Here is a 12,511-nt window from a genome sequence, read left to right on the forward strand (position 1 = left end):
CTCCCTTTGAACCACTTCAGTCAGCCGACCTAAAACCTCTCTCCCTGAAAACCGCCCTGCTTTTGGCACTGGCGTCAGTCAAGAGAGTAAGTGACTTACAGGCGCTCTCTACTAGCGCTTCCTGTCTGGAATTCGGCCCCAGTGACTCTAAGGTCATCCTTAGGCCAAGACATGGATATATTCCTAAGGTGCTCTCAACTCCGTTCAGAGCCCAGGTTATTTCTCTGTCAGCTCTTCCCGCTTCAGAAGAGTTCAGTGATGCTCTCACACTCTGCCCTGTCAGAGCTTTGAGAATTTATTTAGAGCGTTCAGCCTCTTTCAGACAGTCTGAACAGCTTTTTGTTTGTTTCGGGGGCCGAACCAAAGGTCTTCCCGTCACGAAGCTCACGCTGTCTAGATGGATAGTGGATGCCATTGCTCTGGCCTACACCTCACTGGGCCTTACATGTCCCATAGGTGTTAGAGCTCACTCCACGAGAGGCGTCGCCTCCTCGTGGGCTTGTTCGAGTGGTATTCCTATCGAGGACATTTGTGCGGCGGCCGGATGGTCCGTCCCGTCCACATTTGTGAGATTTTACAACCTAGAAGTTCCTGCTCTGCAGGCACGAGTTCTCTCTATCTAAGCTCTGGCTCTGCGGACCCAGGCTAGTTTTGACATTCCTTCTGGCACATTCGTGCGATGACCGGCTAGTCCGTTTCGTCCACATCTGTGAAACATTACAACCCAAAAGTCCCTGCCCTGCAGGTACGAATTCTCTCTATCTAGGCCCTGGCTCTATGGACCCAGACTAGTTACGGAAATAACTATGTAGGATATTTATGCGGCGGCCGGCTGGTCCGTTCCGTCCGCATCTTTAAATCTCTATAACTTATGGTACCTGCCTTGCAGGCATGAGTTGTCTCTATCTAACGCTGGCTCTGTGGACCCAGACTAGTTTTTGACTCAGACACTGGTTGTCATCTTGAGTTGTGGGACTCTTAAGACTGGCCCTTGGCCCAGCTTTATCTGTTTGGATATCTAAGGGCCTGAAGATTCGGTCTCTTTATCCTAGGCTATTCTGTACTTCCTGGAGCTCTCGGTGAGTCAGATTGGCTAAAGACGACAAGCACGGCGTTTTAAATAGTGTTCCCACAGCGTTTGCAACGCAGTACGAGAGAACGTTCTCGTAAGGGAACGTACTTGGTTACTTACGTAACCTCGGTTCCCTTAGAGATAAGGGAACGAGTACTGCGTTACCTTGCCGTGCTATTGTCTCTTATGGCAGGTGTCTTTTCGCTTCAGTCGATTTAAACCTGTCAAATGGCGGATTCTCTGTATATTTATACTCTTCTGTCACGTGCGGTTTCGCTCGCTTGACTCTGGCAGAGTGCCAAGCATCCTGATTGGTCCCCGCTCCTCTGCTGATCCGCCATTGGTTCGTGCAGTTGCTTTGCACAAGCCAATCAGCACGCTCACGCGAGCTTCTAGCTCTCGCATGTGCTGCAGCAATGCGTTTTAAAATAAAGGCTTCAATATTCTCGAGAAAAGGAGTTTTCCCACAGCGTTTGCAACGCAGTACTCGTTCCCTTATCTCTAAGGGAACCGAGGTTACGTAAGTAACCAAGTACGTTTCTCATTACTGCAGAGAGCTCGAAACTGATAACACTGTTTCCTCGTTTCTCTCCTGTTTTACAGGTGGGTAAATGTATAAAAACACCTCAGAAGTAGCATTTATCTATGCTGGAATGTATGTGAGATATGAGTGAACTGTTTTTAGTGAAATGAGTTTCGTTAGGGTCTGTTTTTGATTTAGTTTGAAATGAGTTGAAACGAGAGGGCAAAGTCCTACAGAGTAACGGTCAAGAGACATTACTAGAGAGCAAGTCAGCTCAACACACACTTTCCCCGTGTATATGATATTTTTTTGAGCTTTGAAAAAATGAAAGTCCATAGTCCATAGTTTTTTGAAAGTCCATAGTAATCAATTGTCGAGTTCACGCACATGATCATAGGTACTAAACCAATGCACGCGAACTCGACAATCGATTACTATGGACTTCGACCGAAAACAGGATGTAAATACAGGTATGTGCGCTGGCTGAAATAACATCACTTTTATTCATATCTTTCACATCTACTGCAGTCAGACTCACCCGTGTTCACTCTGAAGGAATCACTCACATTAGCTGGGCACTTGTAATGACACATCAAGGATGTTAAGAGGCAAAAAGCAGGTTTAAAAACTTGCCCCATTGAAGTCAACAGGGTGCAAATTTTAAAAAGAGGATAACTCGGTGTAGGCAACACCGATTTTTGTCGTTGTTCTCTGTACTGACAGCACTCCAAATGTACAAAAAAATTAGCTCAATGTTAAAATTGACCGGAGTTCTCCTTTAAACCATTTGGCATGGTTGGGCTTAGATAGGCCTTGCATGAATTGCCCAGTTAGGACCCACACAAGACTCTTACAGAGCCCATTTAAAGCCCATCTGGGTAGCCATGGTTGGATCCCGGGTGCAAGCCCACTTTAGACCCATTTGGGCAGGTGGGGCCCAAATGGGTCTGACATGAATTGCCCAGTTAAGACCCACATAAGACCCTTACAGATCCCACTTAAAACCCATCTGTGTAGCCATGTTGCAAAGCCCACTTTGGACCCCATTGGGCAGGTGGGGCCCAAATGGGTCTGACATGAAAGACCCATGCAGTACTCTTACAGGTCCCACTTTTAGTACGTCTGGGCTTCCACGGCTGGCCCCAATGTGGATCCCGGGTGCAAGCCCATAATGGGGCCCACATTTGCCGCCCATGAAGCCCTCATCTGGGCCCCACATGTCATTGCTGGCTGGGTCTCTATATGCCTGTATATAGTATAGTATAGTATAGTAGGCTATGCCTACGTGTATTGCATTAGCTTAAACTGGGAAGAGTCATAGTAGCACTTGCATATTGTTGTCCTCCTATTGTTAGTTTAACTGTAAATCGCTTTGGATAAAAGCGTCTGCTAAATAAATGACTAAATGTAGCCTAATAAATGTAAAATTGGCTTGACATTGGACATGTTTGTTTTAGCTTACCTCAAGGGCATCCAAGATGTAGGTGTCTTTTTTTCCGCAGTAGTTTCAATTTTGATATTTTTAGGTCAAACCGTTCTTGTCTGTCAGTCATTTCATGCAGGTCTATGGTCACTGTCTCAAAGAGCATGCACAAAGTCCAAATTAAAACAATTCCCCATCGTCCAAATTAAACAATTCCCCAGCGTAAGTACACATTGATGGCCTAAGACACGAAACGAGCGGTTTGTGTGAGAAAACGAACAGTATTTATATCGTTGTTATCTCTTGAACACAGCGTCCAAATGATCTGAGGGCGCGGGCGGGTATAGATATATACACTAGATCTACTGCAGTTCATTGGAACGAAACCGTAGCCAAGGCGACGTCTAGTGTATATATCTATACCCGCCCGCGCCCTCAGATCATTTGGACGCGGCTGTGTTCAAGAGATAACAACGATATAAATACTGTTCGTTTTCTCACACAAACCGCTCGTTTCGTGTCTTAGGCCATCAATGTGTACTTACGATGGGGAATTGTTTAATTTGGACGATGGGGAATTGTTTTAATTTGGACTTTGTGCATGCTCTTTGAGACCGTGACCATAGACCTGCATGAAATGACTGACAGACAAGAACGGTTTGACCTAAAAATATCAAAATTGAAACTACTGCGGAAAAAAAGACACCTACATCTTGGATGCCCTTCAGGTAAGCTAAAACATACCAAAATTTAATTTCAAAGTGAACTATCCCTTTAAGCGTTTTATATGTCCAGCAGGGGAATCCTTAAATATTGAGGGAAACCCTAGCTTGCACGCAGCACATCGCCACAATATAAAGTTAAGGCAACTAAACAACCAAGAGAAATGTCAACTTCAAAAATGTAACATTGGATCTGTATATCCGCATCAGGGAATAACATTATAATCTTGTTCACGGTAGAGAAAGATGCTTGTAGGCCAGTGGTTCCCAAACCTGTCCTGAAGGCACCCCAACACTGCACGTTTTCTTTGTCTCCCTAATCAAACACACCTGATTCAACTCATCAGCTCATTATCACATGGGTTAATGAGCTGATGAGTTGAATCAGGTGTGTTTGATTAGGGAGACAAAGAAAATGTGCAGTGTTGGGGTGCCTTCAGGACAGGTTTGGGAACCACTGTTGTAGGCTACACAGGGAGAGTAACCGTGAAGACACTGAATTTAACATAAAACCGCCGTCATAATAATCACAAATACACTTACATTGCTGTAAATGAGTTTTATGAATGAATGACTTGTTCTAACTGTTGCTGGTCTTCGTCACAACACGTGCTTTTGCACCACCTGCTGGTGAGATTGACTAACAGCAGATGGAGAGTATCTCGGTAATCTACTGCTTTTCCTGCAGTTCCGTTGAATTTACTGTCGAGAGAGGCTTCCGGTTATGGCCGCCATAGAGTAAGACGCGAGAAGCATCGCTCCCACACAAAATCCTTTATTATTGCACTATTTTGAGCAAAGCGCGGATTTACTTGTATTTTTCTTTTTCCGAACTGGACTAACATATTTGGGCAACTTTTGAGGATGCCTCCTAAGAAAATATTAGAGAATAAGAAGGAAACGGCTACCGAAGATTCCTCGACGTTAGCCTCAGGGGCTAGCCCGACATCGCCACCTCAATGGTTCCAGACAGAACTGGAGAAAGGGCTTGCGAAGCTTCAAGTCATGATCGACGGACGTATGTGTGAAATCTGCGACTCTGTTGACAAAGTACACAGTGACCTTCAGGAAACGAGACTAAAGCTGAGCGAGTTGGAATCGCGTCAGGACGGATTTGAAGAAGCCATTGTTAATGTGCGTGAGGACATTGCTGAGGGTAAAAAGCACGTGGAGTACGAAATACTCACTCTGAAAGATAAGGTCGATGATCTTGAAAATCGCTCCAGACGCAACAATTTGCGCCTTGTTGGTTTTCCTGAAGGAGTTGAGGGGAGAGATGCAGTGTCATTTGTGGAGGAATGGCTCCCTAAAATCATCGGTATGGATCAAGAACGGCCCTTTGAAATTGAACGAGCTCATCGTACCCTTCAGCGCCGGCCGTCGGAACACGAAAGACTGCGAGCCATTGTAATTAGACTCCTTCGTTTTAGAGATACAGTCACGACATTGAATGCTGCATGGGAGAAAAAAGACCTGACATATGGAAACTCAAAAATAATGATCTTCCGAGATATGTAAACAACTCTCTACAAGAAGAAACAGGCGTTTGCTTCTGTTAGAGGGCGGCTCCGGGACCACAACATCTCCTACAGTATGCAATACCCAGCTACTCTGAGAGTGGTTCTTCCTGAGGGTGCACGATCCTTCGGTTCAAAAGATGCCGCGGAGGCTTACTTAAAAGCCCACCATCCAAAACTTTTGTTGCCAGCGAGTTCGGAGTGAGAATGTAGGTAGGCTACATTATGAATAGTGACTGCATTTACGAAGGACTCTGAGTTGCTACCGAACGGTCGCTGCTGAAACCTAATACTAAGTAGTCCGAGATTGTTTTGAAATTGAGTCACAAGTGCCTTTATGCCTATGGCCACTTTGGTGATTTGTTTGCAAAGTTTTACCTGTAATGTTCGGTAGATGGCGTTATCTGCGCTAATTATTTCCTGGTTAAAGTTGGGATGCCTTAGCTTGAAGTTGTGCACGTTCTGTATGCAACGTTACGCGAATGTGTTAGATATAGTAGTTGTTTACGGGGAAAGTGTTATGTCTATGGGTGGGTGGGAGGCTGGGAGGGGGGTTTGTGCCACTTTTCTTTTTTTTTTTTTTTTTGACTGAAAACTGATAGAGATAAGTATAAATATCTGTCCTGGAATGTTAATGGGATTAATAATAATTTAAAGAGGAAAAAAAATTATGTTGTTCTTAAGAAAAAATAAGATAGACATTGCTCTCCTACAAGAGACGCATTTGACTGAAGAAGATCACTGTAAGTTATTACGTCAGTGGTCTGGACAAATATTTTTTTTCATCATATAGCTCTCATTCAAGAGGGGTTGCTATTATGATCAATCGCAGAGAGCCTTTTGTTTTTGAAAGCATGGTTAAAGATAATTATGGAAGATATATTATTCTTAAAGGATATATTGCTTCTGAGAATGTTACAATAGTAAATGTATATGCCCCCAATCAAGATAACCCTCAGTTTTTTCATAATTTTCATTTTAAACTGTTTTTGCCCTGTACAATCATTGGAGGTGATTTTAATTTGGTTTTAGATTCAGCAGACAGATCACCTAACAAAGGTTTTGTCTTAACTCCATCAGCAAGAGTTGTGAAACATATAATGGCTGAACTAGAACTGTTAGATATTTGGAGAGCTTTGCATAATAAGCAAAATGATTTTTCTTTTTATTCTCGACCCCATAAGAGTTTCTCTAGAATTGACCTTTTTCTTTTACATAAAAGACAAGAACACTTAGTTGAATCATGTGAATACCTCCCACGAACTTTGTCTGACCATTCCCCTTTAGTTCTTACAATTTATACCCCTACTATTAGAAGATGGCGGTTCAGTAATTATCTCCTTAACGACCTTGATTTTATTGACCTTCTAAATAACAATATAGAAAATTTATTGAATTTCAATGCTGGTTCTGCCGCTTCAGGTATGATTTGGGAATCACTTAAAGCTTATCTGAGGGGAATAATCATAGCATTCTCATCCGGAAAAAAGAAAAAAATATCAAAGTCAACTGAATGAACTTTCTAAAGATATTAAAAAGTTGGAACAGGACTATTCTATATGTGGAGATGAAAGTATTCTACATAGACTCAATTTATTGCAGCTTGAGTATGATATGCTGTCTACTAAGGAAGCAGAGTGTATCCTCCTCAGAACCAAACAAGGATATTACGAGCATGGGGACAAAATTGGCAGATTATTGGCCTGGAAAATAAGAAAAGATGATGCAGTGAGGTCTATAAATGCAATTCGTCAAGTAGATAACACTGTCATCAGAGACCCTTATCTTATTAATCAAGAATTTATGCAGTTTTATAAGCTGTTATATACCTCACAGCATACAGATATGGCGAAAATACACTCTTTCCTAGATAGACTTGATATACCTTCACTTACCGAGGAATGCAAGGACTGTTTGGAGAAGGACATAACGGAAATTGAAATACAAGAAGCGATATCTTGCTTAGCTGTTGGCAAATCACCTGGTATGGATGGTTTCTCCATGGATTTTTTTAAGGCTTTTCTACCTAAATTAATCAAACCACTAAATGATATGTATTTGCAGGCTATAGAGACTCAGCGTTTACCTGACACTCTTGAAAAGGCTATGATAACTCTTTTACTTAAGCCTGGTAAAGACCCTCGTTTATGTGGCTCCTATAGGCCGATTTCATTACTTAACTCAGACTACAAGATTTTTGCCAAAATTATTGCTTTAAGATTGGAAAAAGTTATCTCACAATTGGTACACATGGATCAAACAGGATTTATTCAAAATCGATGTCTCTTTGACAATGTTCGGAGACTTTTGAATGTAATTTTTTCTGCTTCTCAAGTTGATTCTCCTGTTATTGCTATATCTTTAGATGCCGAAAAGGCTTTTGATCATGTTGAGTGGCCCTATTTGTTTACAGTCCTTCAAAAGATGAACTTTGGTTCTAAATTTCTTAATATGGTCAAAATGCTTTATAACCATCCAACAGCAGTCATTCAGACCAATAACGAGATCTCGGCACAGTTTTCTTTGGAGTGGGGTACAAGGCAGGGCTGCCCACTATCTCCCCTTTTATTTTCTCTTGCAATAGAGCCTTTAGCTATTGCAATTCGCTCACATGACACTATCAGTGGTTTTACAACCCTTCAATCTAAACATGTAATCTCTTTATATGCGGACGATATTATGTTGTATTTGACAAATGTAGATTCTTCCATACCAGCCTTGTCAACTCTATTACACGAGTACGGGAGTATATCTGGTTATAAAATAAATGTGAGTAAGAGTGTCTCTATGCCTCTTAATAGAGCCGCTTCGCAATTGTCCCTTAAAAATTTCCCTTTTGTCTGGAACACAGATAAATTTCTATATTTGGGATTACAAATACCTAGAGATTTGTCTCAATTATATAATTTGAACTATGCTCCCCTGCTTAGAAGTGTAGAGAGAGAATTAGATAGATGGAAATCTCTTCCTATTTCATTAATTGGTCGGATAAATTCTATTAAAATGACTGTGTTGCCAAATTTTTTATATTTGTTTCAGGCACTCCCCCCTGTGTTACCAAAGTTTTTTTTTATGGATCTCCATAGAGGTATTTCTAGGTTCTTATGGAAAGGGAAAGTTCCTCAGGTAAAATTAAATTCACTGTTTATGCCTTTTAAGAATGGTGGACTCAAACTGCCTGACTTTTATTTATATTATTGTGCAGCTCAGCTGCGCATTGTCTGGATCTAATCAAAATGTATTTCCCCTCCTGCTTGGCGACAATTAGAAGAGGTCCAAGTACAGGGAATAACCCTTGCTGCAATACCTTTTGTCTCTATAAACTATTTGAAGAAATTGACCTCTAACCCTCTAATTGTTGGTACTTCTAAAATTGTTGCAGACCTCAGGAAAAAGATGAAATGCAAGCAGACTATGTTCAGATCCACTGCTTTTTATTACAATCCTTTTCTACCCCCTGTCCTCAAAGATGGCATAGCCAAACAGTGGTATGATCAAGGCATCCAAACCTTTGACAAATTTTTGGAGGAGGATACACTGATGTCGTTTGAACAATTACAACAGAAATGTACCCTTCCCTCTAAATTTTTCTTTAAATACCTGCAAATTAGACACTACATTCAGACCCAACAAGGTGGTCGTTTATCTAAGCTTCCTCTTTCACCTCTTGAGGCTATCTTGGCAGAGAAAAAAGGTCCTAAGGGTCTCATCTCTTTTATCTACACCAAGTTGTTACAACTGATGGCTGGTAACATTCGTGATGTAAAATCTAAGTGGGAAAAAGACTTGGAGTGCTCATTCACAGATGACGAATGGAAAGCAATATGTGAGAAAGCTCAGACTTTTTCTATCAATAGTCGTCATAAACTCATCCAATTTAATGTGATACAAAGAGTTTACTATACTCCAGTTAGATTGCACTCTTTTAAAAGCTCCTACTCAGAGATCTGTCCTAGATGTAAAGCAGATAGAGGGACTCTTCTACATATGCTGTGGTCTTGCCCTGACTTGGAAGAATATTGGAAAGGGGTCTTAGAGATTATTGCTATAGTTGTAGGTACTAATGTGCCTAGAGAACCTAGACTTACCCTGTTAGGGGATACTACACTACTTGATCAACAAAGAATTAATCTGAGATTTGTCAGACTAGCTCTACTAGCAGCCATAAAATGTATAACTTTGAGATGGAAGGATTCTAATCCACCTTCTACTTCCATGTGGATTAAATAAGTGTCATCTTACATGCCTTTGGAAAAAATTGCATTTCGTTTGAAAAAGCGTCAAGATTTGTTTGTCAAATACTGGGGTAGCTTCATTTCTTACTTGGGTATAACAGGACAGAATGCTTAGAACCTAACTTTTTATATTTTCTTGTTTAATTTTATTCATGGTTTATTTGTGGCACTATGGGTTGAGGTTTGGGGCATGCTTATGGCAGTGTGTGCGGGGATAAAAGATTTGCTTTGATTATTCTGTACTTTGTTGTACTTTGTGTTTAACTTGGAAAAACCCAATAAACATAATGTTAAAAAAAAAAAAAAAAAAAAAAAAAAAAAGAATTTACTGTCGAATTTGAACCACTGAATTTGTGGAAGCGAATTTGCAAAGCGAAATAAAATGGACCGAAAATTGCCTGTTGAATATTATAGGTTATATTTTTAAACAGTTTGAATATTTTTGGAAGTGAAATATGAAAGGTGAATATGGATTATTGAATTTTTAATAATGAAAATGTGTTTGAAATGTTTTTAATTGAAATATTCACAGCGTAAATATTCATCCATGTTGAATTTCAGCCCATAAAAATGCAAGCCCTAAAAATACAATGCATTAAAATGCAAGCAGGGTTAATGCAATGCCTATTTTTTTTTTCAAGTAGTGCAATTCAACAGGCTTTTTGTTTCAAAAACATTTGACATTATTTTACTTCCATATTGATCTGCCTTACTTAGGGTGGACGATGATGCAATTTTCTTCTAGAAACAAACTTTGTTGTATTATTTTCATGTTATCACTGTGAAGCTGCTTTGATGCAATTTGTATTGTAAAAATTGCTATATAAATTAAGGTGACTTGACTTGACTTTGACTGTTAGCATTTTTAAGACTGTCTTTTTGGGCTCGCCATCTTCTAACATTACACTCTGACACAGTGTGTCAGCTTCTAAGCTGCTTAATGAGAGTTTTTTGGCGACTCTGCTGCGTTTATCAGTCCTGGGCGGAACACTCGTTTTACTCATATTTGGCGCTCCCTATTCTTGCGGGTGTATTATTGACATGTAAAAGTTTAGACACTGAATATAAGACAACCCCATTTTTTCAGATATATTTCCAAGACAATATGGTATATAGAATATACAGGTTTACTCTGGTGTATTTGTCCTTTTCAGCAAGAAATAAGTGAGAGTCAAACCTCTAATTCCTTTGGTTCATAAACAGTCTAATCAGTCTTCATGTGTCCTGTAACCAGACACCTGGTTCTGCCTGTGTGTTAGTTGCAGTTAACTCTAGTCCATGGTTTTCTTGTTGGGTGAGGGATATTATGGATTATTTGTTAAATATAACAAATAATTGTGTCTGATCTGTCTCAGTCGCTACAGCTATAAATTATGGAGTGCCACAAGGGACTGTTTTAGGCCATCAGCTATTTTCAATATTCATGCTGCCCCGTGGTAATATTATTGGAAAACATGTAATTAGTTTCCACTGTTATGCTGATGATACCATAGGAAATCTCTAAACTATCCAAGTTGACAGAGTGTGTTAAAGATGTAAAATATTGGATGACCAGTAATTTTCTTCTATTAAACTTACTGACCAAAAATCTGTACACAGAATCTCTTAGAATACAATTTGCATCTAAAAGGGATGTACTGTTACTACATCCTCTACAGTTAAGACCTGGGTGTTACATTAGACAGCAACTTGTGAAAATCATATTTCATATGTTACAAAAATAACCTTCTTCCACCTCAGAAACATCGCTATGCTATGGAACATGTTATGTGTTTCTGGACTACTGCAACGCATTACTAGGTGGTTGTCCTGCATTCTCAATCAAGCTACAGTTGCGAAAGTTCTTACCAGGTAGAGAAAATATGATTATACAACCCAGGGGTGTTTCCTTCGAGGAGGCAAGAGAGGCAGTGTCTCCTTAAAAAAAAAAAAAAGATTAGATATGATCAGTTGTGACTGGTTATGATTGGTTCGTGTGATAAATCCCGCCTCTTGTTTTCATGCACTTTCTCGAATCGGCCTGAATGAAGACAATGATAGTGTTAATGGGAAGACTAATTAAAAAGTAAGTAAACAATTGAGCCATTTAGATATCAACACTTTATGACATGTGAAAATCAAACTTGACATGGCCTGAAAACACAATGACTGTGGGTTTTTTTAGTGAGCAATCAGCTTGGAGAAAATAAAAGTACATCTTCATTTCTATGTTTGTGACCAGTGTGTAGACCAGTGGTTCTCAACTCCAGTCCTCGGGACCCACTGCTCTGCACATTTTGTATGTCTCCCTTATTTAACACACCTGAACCAGATCATCAGCTCGTTAGGAGAGACTCCATGAACTGATTTGAGTGTGTCAGATAAGAGAGACATACAAAATGTGCAGAGCAGCGGGTCCCGAGGACTGGAGTTGAGAACCACTGGTGTAGACTACAAGCTTTATTACTGCTGAAAATAAGTTGACTCTTAAAAAGAAAAGCTGAACATTAGTTCACAAATAATATATATTGTTTAAACTGTTACTGCCTTTAGTTTTATATTTTGGAATAAATGTAAAAATTTGTAAAAACACTAACTTGATGAAATTTATACTTGGTTTCAATAAATAGAACCTTGCTGTCACAGTTGTGTTCTGTTTAGTTTGTTTTCATTGGACTTGTCTGCCTGTCTTCATGTCACGTGTCATCATCATTAGTTAATCTGTATCACCTGTGTTCTGTTACTTAGTGTTCATCTGTGTTAGTATTTAAGTTCCTTCCTTTGTATTTGGTGTGTGTGAACCTTCTGCCTATCTGTACCTGTTAATGTTTTGCATTGGAACTTTTGACTCCTCATCTACTTCTGCTTGCACCGCACCCTGACACTTGCATAGTTATTATATAGTTAAAATATAATTGTATTTGGTCTCTCTTTTTATGTAATGTTTATTTAACCAGGAAAATTAAGTGTAACAGGGACATAAATTTACATTTGATATGTATATGAATAAAAATGTGAGGACTTTGCCTTCCCATTGTAA

This window comes from Scardinius erythrophthalmus (assembly GCF_964197995.2).
Source record: "Scardinius erythrophthalmus genome assembly, chromosome: 18".
NCBI classification, from domain to species: domain Eukaryota; kingdom Metazoa; phylum Chordata; class Actinopteri; order Cypriniformes; family Leuciscidae; genus Scardinius; species Scardinius erythrophthalmus.